Here is a 15,045-nt window from a genome sequence, read left to right as displayed (position 1 = left end):
GAAGTGATAAGGGCTATGAAAGAAAAAATAATCCCATTCTTATGGCCACAGGTATTGATGATCCCTCATTCCTGAAGTTAGATTTCAGTGATTCAGCCAAAAAAGAAGAAGAAGCAGAGATGGACTACATGAGACCACCAAAAAAGAATTATTTACATTTCTTTTAAAAATAATTATTATCTGTCTCAGATAAGACTCAGATTAAATGTTTTATAAAGAGTTGTCTACAATTCAGTAGACTAAGCAACTCACAAGATAATAGTTATAAATCCTTTCCTGGCATTGAGTGCTCAGGGCAAGCTCAGGTAAATTATTTAATCTTTGCTAATGGCCAGTGTCTCTCCATCTGGGGGAAAAAAAAAAAGTCCAGTAAGTATAACATGCTGATAATGGATTTTGAATTTAGCTCCATATCTGCCTTTGAAGTAATGGATGGGACTTCTCACCATCAGGCTGCATTGCACTTCACACATAATATTTTTGCCCTGTCCTTATGAGATTTGTAAATTTCCACTAGAATAAGCCCATCTTATAAGAAAGAGTGTGCAGTGGGAAGAGAGCACTCATCTTTGTAATTCAAGTTCAACTACCTACAAACACTACTAACAGAGGAACTTTGAACCTCATTTCTCCCATTCCTTAAGTAGGAACAAAGTTTTTGTGCAAATTGAATGAAACAACACATATAAGACTCTTCAAAGCTGTGACATAGATTCTCAATACATGTTTAAACACACACACACACACACACACACACACACACACACACACCAAACTTGTTTTAATGTTATTTAACATAATAAAAAAGAAGACTCTTCCTTTGGAATCAAGAATTAACTTGAGAAAATTTTTGAAATATGAAGATCTACATTTTCATTGCTGGTATACTATAAATGGAAGCCCAATGGATGGCAACAAATTTTTAGTAAATTCATTTTGAAAATATACACTGGAATAAAAAGAGCAAGTATTTTAAGTAGATCATGTAACAAGGCTAAGAAATGGAGTGTTGGAAAGTTTGTGTGATATACCCATTTTCTTTTTCCGTAAATGCAGCCCATAGCATCTCCAGACTTGAGAAGAGGTCCTCAATCAAAAAAAAACCTTTTTTTAATCTTCAATGGAAAACAAATGCAATTGTTTGCTAGATTCTCATCTGAATTATTTCACTCCAGCTGTGAAATAGATTGATAGTCTCAAGGCCCCCAAGGTATCTCTGCTGGAAGCCATAGTTGTTGTTTCAAAGTAAGGGGTAAAAAAAGGACAAAGTCAATTAAAGAAAATGAGCTATCTGATTTTATCTTTAAAATTTGGAATTAGGCAGAAGGAATACAGGGGAAAGAAAAAGGTAGCAGAAATACATTTACAAATAAATCTTTAAGGTCATTTTTATTTCACCATGGTTTTGAATACCACTCTAGCACATTTTTTTAATTTTTCTTTCTCATTATGGGCAATTGGCTGATAGTTCAGCATATTTAGCAGGAGAAAGATGCTGCTAATTTCATTAAACATGCAAGTGAGAGTACTAACTCCTCTCAAATAGAGGTTTCATAACTTTACAGCAGATACTATTACTTAAATATTTTATAAATTCTGTATTAAGCCCCTTATCCGATGATAATCTGATTAGATTATTTTTCCCTGAGGAACACTAACAGCATATAGATTCAAAATGTCTTTCTTCTAAAGTCCCAATTCTTTCCTTTGTACAGATTTGTACCAAATGTGGGGAAGGATCACTTTATGACTGCTAGCAATCCAGGAGGTACTTTCTCAAAAAAGTTTCTGACTGTGTGTTTTGTTACAAGAATCTTCTCACAGAAGATGGTAGATTTTGCTGAAATAGTGGAAAAGATGGTAATGGTAACCTACCTGTTCCACTGTCCATGGTACTGAACCATTTGGGCCTCAGTGCCTGGCTACTCAAAGTGTGGTCTGAGGATGGGAAACATTGGCATCACTGGAGGTTGTTAGAATAGCAGGATCTTGGGGCGCTTGGGTGGCGCAGTCGGTTAAGCGTCCGACTTCAGCCAGGTCACGATCTCGCGGTCCGTGAGTTCGAGCCCCGCGTCAGGCTCTGGGCTGATGGCTCAGAGCCTGGAGCCTGTTTCCGATTCTGTGTCTCCCTCTCTCTCTGCCCCTCCCCCGTTCATGCTCTGTCTCTCTCTGTCCCAAAATAAATAAACGTTGAAAAAAAAAATTTTAGAATAGCAGGATCTTGGGCTCCAGTCCAAACCTACTGAACCATACTCTGCAATTAACATCCTTAAATGATCCATCGGCTTATGAAAATTTGAGAAGTGCTGCACTAGGACACAGTTCACATTATCTTGTAACTATCCTGGTGCTTTGCTTATATCACCCCTCATTTCAGTCCCTTCCTAAGGCACAGCCCAAATGCTTCCTTTTAAGCTGTGTTTTATTTGGTGACGGGAGTGTGGTATTACACAGACATCATAGCTTTGGAATCAAGCAACTAGGTTAAAATCTCAACTTGTACTGACCACTCTGAGCTTCATTGTCCTCATTCATGAAGTGTCAATCATTATAGTATGTCCTTATAATGCCATTTTAAGAATTCAATGATAATAAAATAGTATTTGTAAAGCACTTAGCCTGGCAGGTAGCAAATGTTCAACAAGTCTCTCAATCACCTTGTGAGTGTTACATCCTTTACCAAACAGGGGGGCCCTCTCAGTATCACACTCTTGGACATGGTGAAAATTTATTGTAAAACAATTTAATCTTTAATTTCTGCTCAATCAAATCACAGTACAACCACATTAAATTAGTTAATAAAGTGCGATTTTAATACCTAACAAATCTTCTTTTGGTATTCTGTGTCTCCACCCATAATTATGACCTAGAGGAAAGAAGGATATGTTCTTTCTTGACAATTGTGTGAGACTGTTCTTATTAAGTAAAGCAAGATGACTGGTTATTTTGAATTGTAAAAATGTTTATAAATATCTGGATGCCTTAATTCTACTACCAACAAAAATCCATACACGTGTACAGCTGACATTGTAAACAGTAACCATTTACACTTATGTATAGTCTCTAATTAAGCCACAATGTTGGTTTAAAAAAAATGGAATGCAGTTTAAGATCTTTTTTAAATGTTTATTTCTGAGACAGAGAGAGACAGAGCATGAGTGGGGGAGGGGCAGAGAGAGAGGGAGACACAGAATCCAAAGCAGGCTCCAGACTCTGGGCTGTCAGCACAGAGTCTGACATGAGGCTCGAACTCACAAACCGTGAGATCATGACCTGAGCTAAAGTCGGTCGCTCAACTGACTGAACCACCCAGGCGCCCCTGGAATGCAGTTTAAATTGTGCTATTTAGGATCCCTGGGAATACCCTTTCACACACTTATTTTAAAACATGAGAAAATGTTGACACATTCATTTTTCAAAAGAAATGTCAAATCTGATAATCTGTTCTGTTACAATAGTCATTTAATGAGTTTTGACACTTGGAATCACTGCTCATTGTGCCACTGCTGGTCTGAAAACACCTATAAGGTGTTTCTTCTATAAGGGAATGAGCTATAATGAACTTGAGCAGGCCAAATCTTCTTTTAGGCATGATCTTCATTTCTTTAACTTATTGGAAAAAAAGGCTTTGAAATACTTGACATAACATTCCTTTTGGCTCCCTCATTTTTTACTTTATGAACACAAGTTAAGTGCCTGTCTCAGGATCATATAACTAGAGAGTGGTAAGGGCATGACTAGAACTTGGGTCATTTTATTCCTACTTCAGAGTCTATTCAATATTCACTCACATAAAACATGATTCGTGTTGGGCTGCCTTTAAGTCAGCTTTAAAGTGATTGTTTGAAAGATTTTAGCATATCCCTGGAAATAAATGCATTTCCCCAGCTTTACCACATGTCCACACCTAAGGAAACAGGCTTATAATAAAATGTGAATAGAAATTCAGTTTTAGATTGTTCATTCATTAATTCAGAAAGCATTCACATAATGTATTGGACATTATATTCATTTAAAGCCATATAAAAATGAATGAGTCAGAGCCCTTTCCCTCATATTTATTGTGGTCTGGTGTGTTTTTGAACTTTCATAAGAATACAATTGCCATATGAAAAGTGCCCTAATAGGGGTACAAAATGATATAAAGTAGGGTTGTCAGAAATCCTTTGGAGAGCTATAGCTCAAAGGAGATTTCAAAGACATGGGGAGGCCAGATCTTGGTCTTAAAAGAGGAAGAAGCTTCAAAGTGTGGACAGGGGAAACAGAATTCAAAGAAACAGAATTTCTGTGTGTGCAATTTCCAGAGGAGAAAACAGTGTGGTACATTCAGAGGAGTGTAGGTAAAGCCAATATGGCAGGAGTGTGGAAATAAGCCAGAGCTATAGAAAGGAATTTGGAGAGAGAGATAGGGACCACCTCACAGAGGGCCTTGCATTCCAGGTTAAGGAGTTCAGATTTTATCCTGGAAAAATTAGGGAACGTTAGAATATTCCTTTGACAGAAGTGTCAGAGGTTACATGTAAGAGGTGAGAAACTCAGAAGCAGACAGGCAAAAACGTTAGAAGATTTTTGTAATAGCCCAGGTGAGGGAAGATGATGGGCTGATTTAGGACATTGGAAGTGATGATGAATTGGAAAAATTCAGAAAACACATATTTTTATTTACACTCTCTAGCACTGGTATTCAATGAGCAGAGCAATGCATACTTTTCTATTCATTCTTCTCCTGCTAAATAAGAAATGAAGACTAAGGGTTCATCGGCGGTTTCCACCATGGTATAATTCTGTGTCCTCAAAAATATCTGATCCATTAAAGAGTTAAAATTCAGGTATATATTGGCGCACTTGGGTGGCTCATCAGTTGTGTCTGACTTCAACTCAGGTCATGATCTCCCGGCTTGTGAATTCGAGCCCCACGTCAGGCTCTATGCTGACAGTTCAGAGACTGGAGCCTACTTCAGATTCTGTGTCTCCCTCTCTCATTCTGTCTCTCTCTCTCTCAAAAAATATAAACATTAAAAAAAATCAGGTATATATAAAAGCAATGGTTTGCATTATTATCCATAGCAACAATACCATAGCGAACCTTCATATAGTACTCACTATGAAGTAGGCATAATTCTAAGCATTCTGAGGGAAGTGAAGTGATTTACACAAGTTAGTAAGCAGAGCCACTGGGCTTATGAGCCATGCAAGCTGATGCCAGAATCTGAGCTCTCAAGAACTGTTAGCTGCTTTTCAATAAAAACTGGAAAGCACCTCTGGGCTCATCAGTAGGAGCAGTCAAATTATGATATGTTCACGCAACGGAATACCATGCAGGGCTAAACAGAAAAGATCCATATCCAGTGATATGGGTAGATTTCAAAGAGATACTGTTAAGTGAAAAAAGAAGGTGTAGACCATCTTGTATAGTGTGATCCCATCTTTGTGAAAGTGAGTGTGTGTGTGTGTGTGTGTGTGTGTCCGCGCGCGTGTGTGTAAGACAAGAAGGGATACACATTTTTATTTTATACAATTTCATTCCTTTATTTTTTTAATAATGACATTGTATTAATTTTTATAGTAACATTTAAAAACTAACAATAACAATCTTGAAGACTTTTCTCTGTAACCATGGACCTAGAAACAGATGGATCTTACTGATAAATTACAGACTTAGGAAGTTCACGTTCATATTTTCAGACTTTTCTTCAAACTTGGCATATACACACAGCAAATTTAGATTTAAATACCAGATTTGACCTTATAATTTGTCAGCTAAAATACAGAATTTTTCAAATCTTTACTGGAGATGTGCAATTTTTTGAGAGAGAGAGAGCATGTGTGAGCACTAGTAGGGGAGAAGGGCAGATGAAGAGAGACAGAGAGAGAGAATCTTAAGCAAGGCCCCCACTGAACAACTCTTAAATGATTTTAAAAATAGAAAGTGATACATTATTGCTATTAGAGAAATTAACCTTATTAAATGGACTTCTGCTTAATTCAGCATTCTTTTCCTATTGACAAAATAAATCCTCATTTCTCAAATGCATGTCAAATCAGCTCTTTTGTTTTCCTGTGGGCTTCTTCATTAATTATTTAAACAAAGGTTGCCATGGACCAACCAAAAGATCTGAGAACAAAGCTTTCACAATGTTTACCCAAATATACCCATGAACCTCTTTTACAAGGTTTTATAAAGTGTAGAGTGTACTAGTAGATTTTCCTTCACAGATTGACCAGTTACCCAATAGAAGATTTGAAATTACTTTTTTAGCCTTGAAAGAAAAGATACACTTGGAATGTTGGAGCTCAAAGAGTTTAACTTGCCCAGAAACTGACCCAACAAATATTATTAGGTCTAGGACAAGGACAGGTCTCCTGTCTTGTTGCTCAGTACCCTCCTATGTAAAAATAGTCTCTTGTAAATGGTTACAGTGAGGATACAGGTGCTTTGCCAGGGACTTTTGCAAATCAAGAGATTAATGAAGGCCAGCCTACTGGATCTGCGATGTTACTGGATGATTGAGGAAAGATGCTTTATTGAAATGTAAAGAAAGATGGCCTGTAGGAAAATGTGAAAAATCGCAGGGACTTTAAAGACAAAATACAATATAGCAAAGAAATTCTGACTTCCCACCTAATGATTTGACTCATGCCCCAGTTCGTGGCACAGTAGATATAAAGGTAAAAACCCACTTTCCTCAGCAAAAGGAATATTTTGATGAAATTGTTTCTGAATCCCTTGCAAAATTAAGAACATTGAGGGGCTCCTGGGTGGCTCAGGTGGGTAAGCCACAGACTTTTGATTTCAGCTCAGGTCATGATCTCACAGTTCATGAGATCGGGCTCCATGTCAGGTTCTGCCCAGTCAGTGTGGAGCCTGCTCGGGATTCTCTCTCTGCCCCTCTCCTCTAGCACTCTCTCTCTTTCTCTCTCTCTCTCAGAAGCTAAGCAACATTGAGAGGAGCCACTCAGGTTTGAGAACATATGAAATATGAATTAATTACCGAAAACCAGTAGGTATCTGGTTGTCCTCTTATTTCTTCCCTACAGTATCACAGTCAAAGGAACCTACTAGATCCAGAAAGGGCAAAGGATTGACAGTCGAGCACATTCTGATGAATTGTACCCTTAGGGAAAAAAAAGAAGAAAACCAAGAAGGCCTCTGATACCATCTATGGGAAGGTCAGAAACCATAAATTTGTGATAGCAACTGTTTGTTCTTTTATTCAATATATTTCTCCTGACTTCCTACTACTAGGAGCCAGGCTTTGTTCTGGGCCAACCGTCTGCACCATTAATGATTTGGATCCCACAGGGGGCAGAAAGTCACTGTAGACAAAGAATAGCAACAGGAAATGGTAAGTGCTGTAAAGAACATAAAACAGGGGAGGAGGCTGGGAGTGATCCAGCGGAGGACCGTGGCTTTATGTAGAGGTGTCAGTGAAGTCCTCTCTGGGAGCAGATACTTGAGGGGAATATATAAAGGGGATAAGGCAGAGCCTTGACAATATGTGCAGCAGAGGCAGACCCGGTTGAGGGGGCAGCAAATGCAGGAAAATTCTGAGATGGAATATTTTGGGTGTGTTTGGGGACCAACCAGAGGCCAGGATGGCCAGGCAGATGAGGGAGAGGGTGAATGGTGACAGATGAGAGAGGAGAGGAGTCTGGGACTGAGTGTCCAGGGCTCTGTAGGACTCAAGCTTCAGCTGCAAATCACACCATTTAAAGTTGTACCCTTATCTCCTATAACAAGCACAATGATAGAAATTGTGACTTGAGGGGCTCTTGACTGGCTCAATCAGTGGAGCATGTGACTCTTGATCTCAGGGTCATGAGTTCAAGTCCCATGTTGGGTGTGGAGCCTACTAAAAATAAATAAATAAATATATATATATATATATATATATATATATATATTTCTGGACACCCATTTCAAACTTTTAAAATGCCAAAATTAATAACCCAAATAAATAAAACAAAAACATACGTGCAGGTGCTTAGGTTCTAGAGGGTCCTTGTTCTCTGCTCTGCTCAGTTTGAGCAATTGCACCTACACAGAAAAAACTGGTAGCCAAGCAGGGAGCCCAGTATCAGCTTTACAATGGCTATGCAAATACATTAAGCAAATTCCCAAATGAAGAGCTGTCTAATGAAAGGTGAATTGGAAACACTGCTATAGGCTGAGTCATTCTGCTCCCTCTCTCTTCATCACTGGGCCCTCTGTGTCAGGTAGCTGAGCTAGAGCACAGCACTGGCCTTTTTAACTGAGAAGGAGTCAAACATTTCAAAGATAAAGGGATGTAGACCAGAGATCCAGAGATCTCTTTAACACAGAGATCCCAAAGGGAGTCGGGAGAGAGTCAAGAAGTATGTACTCCAACACTTTCCTCTTGGCTTTTTGCCCACAGAAACGCTAGGAGATGGGAACACACATGATCACACTTACATGTGGAAGCTAGGAAAAACAAAAAAACAACCTCATGGATACAGAGAACAGACTGGTGGTTGTGGAAGCAGGGGATGGGGTTTGGGACAAATGGGTACAGGGGGTCAAAAGGTACAAACTCCCAGTTATGGAGAAAATAAGTCATGGGACTGTAGTTAATAATACCGTATCACATATTTGAAAGTTACTAAAAGTAGAACCTAAAAATTCTCACCACAAGAAGAAAAGCTCGTAACTATGTGTGGTGGTGAGTGTTTAGATTTACGGTGGTGATCATTCTGAGATACCAATTTGAATCATTATGTTGTCCACCTGAAACTAATACAATGTTATATTATTCAGTTATACCTCAAAAAAAGCAAACAGAAAAGAAACACGGGAAAAATGAAAGATGTTTTGACTTCCTCTAACATTATAGTTTTTAAACAATTATAAACTAAAAATAGTTAAGCTTTATCATAATAATCCTTTTTGCTGAGGCTCCTTAATTTAAAAAAAAAAAAAAAAAAGGCTCTACGACTTTCAGAACAAAGACACGTCTGTTCCAGGTGAGTCTCCCTAGAGTAGCATATGCTTTCTCTACTGCTTACAGAAACCGTGAATTTCATTCAAAATAAAGATCAACTCCTCAAAATGTTTAATTTCTAGCTCAGTAAGCATGAAGACCTCAGACACACCAGAATGATAAGTTCTGAAAAAGAGAAAATTTCATAGTCTTCAAAAAAAATTTTTTTAACATTTATTTATTTTTGAGAGACAGAGAGACAGAGTGTGAGCAGGGAGGGGCAGAGAGAGAGGGAGACAGAATTAGAAACAGGCTTCAGGCTCTGAGCTGTCAGCACAGAGCCCCATGCGGGGCCCGAACTCAAGGACCTCGAGATCATGACCTGAGCCAAAGTTGGGTACTTAACTGACGGAGCCAGCCAGATGCCCCCAAAATTTCAGTCTGCAACGACTGTCACTCTAACTGTAGCTAGATTGTCCTTTTCTTGAGTTGGCATTAGCACTGGTGTTGAGAGCCCTTTTGATTGGAGGTAATTTGCAATCCTAAATATGAGAACTGGTGGTTCCTAGTGGCAGAGGTGAAGTTTTATTTATAGTAAGAAAAGTCATAAAGTGAAGAGGTTTCAATTCAAAACCATTTAAATTGTGAGTCACCCTTGAGTTTTAAGATATGATAAGTAAAACCGTCAGCCGAAATCATTTTAATGGGCTTTTTACTCATCAAGCCTTAATATCTTTATTCATTAACATAGCTCCTTAAAAAAAAATAGCTCCTTGACTTGAATTGACCCCCTCTTTCTTTCATAAAACCACCATATTAATTTTTAATGAAGGAATTTTCTTGCCTAAAAACTTCAGGGGCTGCCCATCACAACAAGATAAATGCAAACTATTCAGCTTGTCTTAACAGCCTGGTTTGTTTCTGACCTCTCTAGACTTATCTATAACCCCTCTCGTGGCACGAATAGAAACTGCTTTATCTGGATGTCCTAACATTCAACTGGGAGTAGGACAAAATCCTTGACCCTTGATAGACGTTGAGAGTTTTCTAGTTCCAAACAGGAGAACCTGTTTTCCTGGTTTTCCTTCTTGAGCTCCCTATGTTCATATATGAAACCAGGCAGCCTGACTTCTTTTGTACCACTTGGGGACAGCTGACATATTTTCACTTCCTCACTGTGAGGAGGGGCTTCGAAGGTCCGTTTCTATGTTTCCCCCTTCAGTAAACATGTGCCACGGGCCTGCCGCGTGCCAGGCACGAAGGACTCGCAAGCATTCTGAATGCCCCTGTCTCTGAGGGGGCTTCAGGAGATGTGGATGCTCTCTCTATCCCCACCTCCCCCAGACCAATCTCATCCATAGTTTTGCCTAAGGCTGCCCTAGCCTAAGGAATTCTTATTTGCCAACACAATACAGTTCTATCTGGACTCACCCAACTCTTCCTGTTTTATCCAAACCATTCAGCTCAGCATGAGGAACACCTTCCTGGACAGGAGAAGCTGAGGAGTTGTTTCCACAGCTCTCTGACAGGAAATGCCTCGCTGGATGGAAGCATCTGCTTGGTTGAACACAAAAAGAGATTACAAGGTTTTGATACTTCCTTTTTCATGCCTAGGCCCCTTCTCCTAACACTTCTCTCCCTTGAGGGGAGCCCTCTGGCACGCTGCCTCCACCTCCATGCAGGCAGCTAATTGCCTCCCTGTTCTCTTCAGGCTTCTTTCAAATCCCACCCCCCCCCCCCACACACACACAACAAAATCCAATTCAATTCAGCATTTTTTTATTAAGTACTTAATAACTATTGGGCCACTCGATCATTGCCCCACCTTAAGACGTTTAGGGCAAATTGATTAATTGTATGGAAAACTATTCACATCCCAGATTTAGATCAATGAAACATCCTTTCTTCCTCCATTTTTATACAATTCTGTGCTTCAAGTATAAACAAGTTGTGTTGAAATTTTGATAGGGGAGATAGAAGGGGTGAGTTAGGCACAGTGAGGGGCAGTGTCCTGAAATAGCAGAGGAAAATGTCCCAGGCCAAAGTAAATCTTTCTTTCTTCCCTTCCTTCCTTCCTTCCTTCCCTCCTTCCTTCATTCATTCTTTGAAGAATATGTATAATGGGGAAGGGATGACATCAGGAGGAACAGATTGCCCATCAGGCCCAGGGGAAGTTAGAAGCCAGTGTCTCTGGAAAAAATGTTTAAGCATAAAACATTAAGAGAATAAAGTTAGATTACAAATTAGATTCCAGGGGTGCCTGGGTGGCTCAACTGGTTAAGCATCTGACTCTTGATCTCGACTCAGGGCATGATCTCATGGTTCATGGGTTCAAGCCCCGCATTGGGCTCTGTGCTGACAGCACAGGCTTGGGATTCTCTCTCTCCCTTTCTCTCTGCCCCTCCCCTGCTCACACTTGCTTTTTCTCTCTCTCTCTTTCTCTCTCAAAAATAAATAGGTAAATAAACGTAAAAAATAACAAAAAAATAATTAGGTTCCAGGGTTTGGGCGGTGTGCAAAGAGACAGGTGGATAGAGATATATGTGTAGGAAAGGTGCTGGGAAGAAAATAACCAAATGTTAGCCATTGTCCTTACTGGTTGGAGTGGTTGGGGGGGGGGGGGGAATCTTGTTTCCTGTGTATTACCAAGGTTTGTACAGTGAACATTTGTTACTCTGTACTGTACTAACAATGTAAAATAAATTGTTAGTAAGAAACAAAACCCAGAAATATTTTCCATGCTGAGGGTTGCCTGCTACCTTGGTGGGGGGGGGGGGGTCTAGCAGGAACCTCTTTCAGGGGACTTATTGGGGTAAAAAAGGTGCCCTTGTCTCTGTGTCAGTGATTTCTCCTCCAGTGGCACCTCTGTTCTGTCATTTCTTGTTCACAGCCACTTGTCAGTATTTGTAGCCTCTAGCCCACCCAGCTCACACCGTGCACCCTATCCTTTGCCCTTGGGACTAAGCACTCATAGTCTAACCCCAAGGAGAGAAGATGGGAGCAGTGTAAGAATCTGGGCAATCCTGGAGAACTGGGGCTGTACGATACATTTAGCTTTGCTACAGAATTACAGGCATGCCTTTTATTATTTAATCATTTCTTCACCCATACATCCGTGTGTTATTTTTATGCTGACCAGTAGTTTCAGACAAAAGTCCCGTGTGACTGGAAAACATCCTCTCCGTTCTCTTGGCGATGACTTACAATATGGGTAGTTCACTTAAGATCCTGAGTTGTGGAGATTTGGGGCTGACCTGAGGGACCTCAGGGAGAAGGTCTGAGCTTTCAGTGAAATGAAATCTTTTGTAAGTTAAAAGGCTGTTTGAAAACGATTCTAAGATAATGCATCCCTGAAATTGCATTCTATACCAGATCCAATATAAAATTATGCCAAAAACCCAAAAGTACATTAAAAAATCAATGAAAATAATCACAGAAGTAATTAAATTCTATCATCATCTCCACAAAGTTAAGTCGTTTTCTAGAAGTTTCTTAAAATTACTGATTTGACTCCATTCTAGAAGAGTCACGTTTTGTTCCTAGTAATTTTGAACCAAGGCCACCCAATATGGTCTGGATTTTCTAGATTCGCCAGCTATGTGCTTACCAAAACACAGTCAACATTTTCTTTTATACATTATAGATAAAGCCTCTGATAATTTTATAAAATTTTAATGATATTTGTTACTGCTACTTTTCAAGAAAGCTATTTAGCTTCTTACTGTAGGTCCAAAGCAGTCAAAAACCAATTAGAATATTGAGTTCTATATGAAACTTACTATACAATGGAATATTGGGTTAAATAATTTTCCTTTGTTTCTTTTAACAATAGAATCTCACTTTTTATGCTATCGTTAAAGAAAAAAAAATGTGTACATTTCCAATATTCTGGAAGTCCATCAAGACAATATGGTGTTTCATATTTAAAAAAAAAAAAAAGAGAAATCCTTGAATAAACAAGAACACACTATGGTTTGCAGAGCCTCTGAAGTGAGTTTTAAAGCTATTAACTTTAATTATAAATGTGATTGTAAGATATCAAAATTAATAGCCCAATTCTTAGCTAAAATTAATTGAAACTGATGCTTAATGCACAGGTTGTTTAGCAATTACATTTTTATGTTTTCACACTAATTTTCCAAAGCTACTGCTCAGCTTATTCGTGGTAGCCAAAAAACAGCTCATTATGAACCCAAAACATTTTTTTCTGCGGTTTGTAAGCAACATCTTGGTGGGGAAAAATAAGACTCTAAATCTCTGGTCCATAGCCATTTTATTTTCTTTGTTGTTATTTATTAGACACAGGTCATTTGAGAATCTGGTAAAAAACAAAACAAAACAAAAAAACTATAGCTCCTCATCCCAAAAAAAAGACTAACACCAGGGTGCCTGGGTGGCTCAGTTGGTTAAGCTTCCAACTTTGGCTCAGGTCAAGACCTCACAGCTTGTGAGTTTGAGCCCCGAATCGGGTCCTGGGCTGACAACTGAGAGCCTGGAATCTGCTTCAGATTCTGGGTCTCCCTCTCTCTCTGCTCCTCCCCTGCTTGTGCTCTCTCTCTCTCTCTCTCTCTCAAAAATAAACATTAAAAAATTATAGAAAAATACTAATGCCATCACATCTACAATTTTTTCCTGTGCTTGTAGAGAATTCAGTATTGGCCTGGCATCCTTTCAGACTACCCAATTATTCATAAGCCTGAGGTTAAGCATCCCTGTCCAAAGACCAGGTCAATGTTTCATGTTAAGGTCAAGAGACATGTCTGTGCTTTTGCTTTGTGGGAACTCTTTATTTCCCTGCCAAGTTTAGTCTACTGATAGAATAACAGGAACAGTTTATGAATATCTGAAACTTATTGAACTGAATTTACAAATGTGTCAGGGTGTAGAAAGCACGTAATTACACCTTTTAGTATTTATTTCATCCAGTTAGCAGGGTTAGAGAAAGTAGAGAAGACATAGTGAAATGTCATCCTGTGGCCATTTATTTTCTGGAAAGCTTTCAAAGAGCATGTTTCAATGTGCCTAACAGCCTGTTACCTTAACAACAAACTTCCCACTCACAAGGGCTGCCATGATGCACTGATGTCATCCTGCATCAATTCCAAGACATCCTCCAGGTCTTTGCTTGTGGACAAATGTCACAAATATACACAGAGTGTATATTCACTACAAATATCACTCTATCGCCTATGCAATGGAACGTACTGCACTGCACTGGAATATCCTCATTCACTTGTATATAATTTAAATGTTATTGGGATGTTTAAGTTGGAGTGGGCTTCATTTAATTTTGAGGCAAGTTAAGCCTGATTATGCTCCATTTCTCATTCAACAAATCTCTGTAGGTTCTTAAATGAGAGAAAACAACAAACCAACCAACCACTAAAACCTGAAATGAAAACAATAAGTAAAACTGGGCCTTCCTACTGTGTCTTTATTTAAAAGTCATTCATGTTTGACCATTTTGCATTGTCCATAGAATAGTCTCAGTTGTCAATTAGCTAAAGAATTCTGATGTCATGTGTTGTGTTAAAAGCAAGATAAAGTAACAGACCATATTGGTTATTATCATGCTCCTTCCTTCCTTCCTTCCTTCCTTCCCTCCCTCCTTTCTTTTTCTTCTTTCTTTCTTTCTTTCTTTCCAGAAAATGTCAAGTGATATCATTTGTCAAATAATAAACATTAATGCTGAGAGTTTATGGACCCTAATGTCAATAAGGCTCAATCATTAGAGGCACCTAAAATCTTATATGGCCCAAGTGTATTGGAAACATTTTAAAGCTTCCGACATCATATTTTGCTTCCAGACAGATGTCACTCAAAGATGACACACCTTGTCTGGCGGTCTGACTCCATCAGGGAAATTAAACATCAAGAGAAAAAAAAAAAAATGTTCAACAAGACACACAACTTGAAGCAGTATAACCTTGAACTTTATCATGAAGGATGCCAGACAGCTGAATTCAATAGCAGAAAACCTTACACAAAGGTATTTGCTAAAAACAAGTAAAACAAACAAACAAACAAACAAAAACGAACAAAACAAACAAAAAAATAAAAAACAAACAAAAAAATAAAGTCTCAAAATGATATAAATATAAATATG

This window comes from Prionailurus bengalensis, chromosome B2, assembly GCF_016509475.1.
Source record: "Prionailurus bengalensis isolate Pbe53 chromosome B2, Fcat_Pben_1.1_paternal_pri, whole genome shotgun sequence".
NCBI classification, from domain to species: domain Eukaryota; kingdom Metazoa; phylum Chordata; class Mammalia; order Carnivora; family Felidae; genus Prionailurus; species Prionailurus bengalensis.
The sequence above is the reverse complement of the archived record's forward strand: the minus strand, read 5'-3'. Positions refer to the sequence as shown.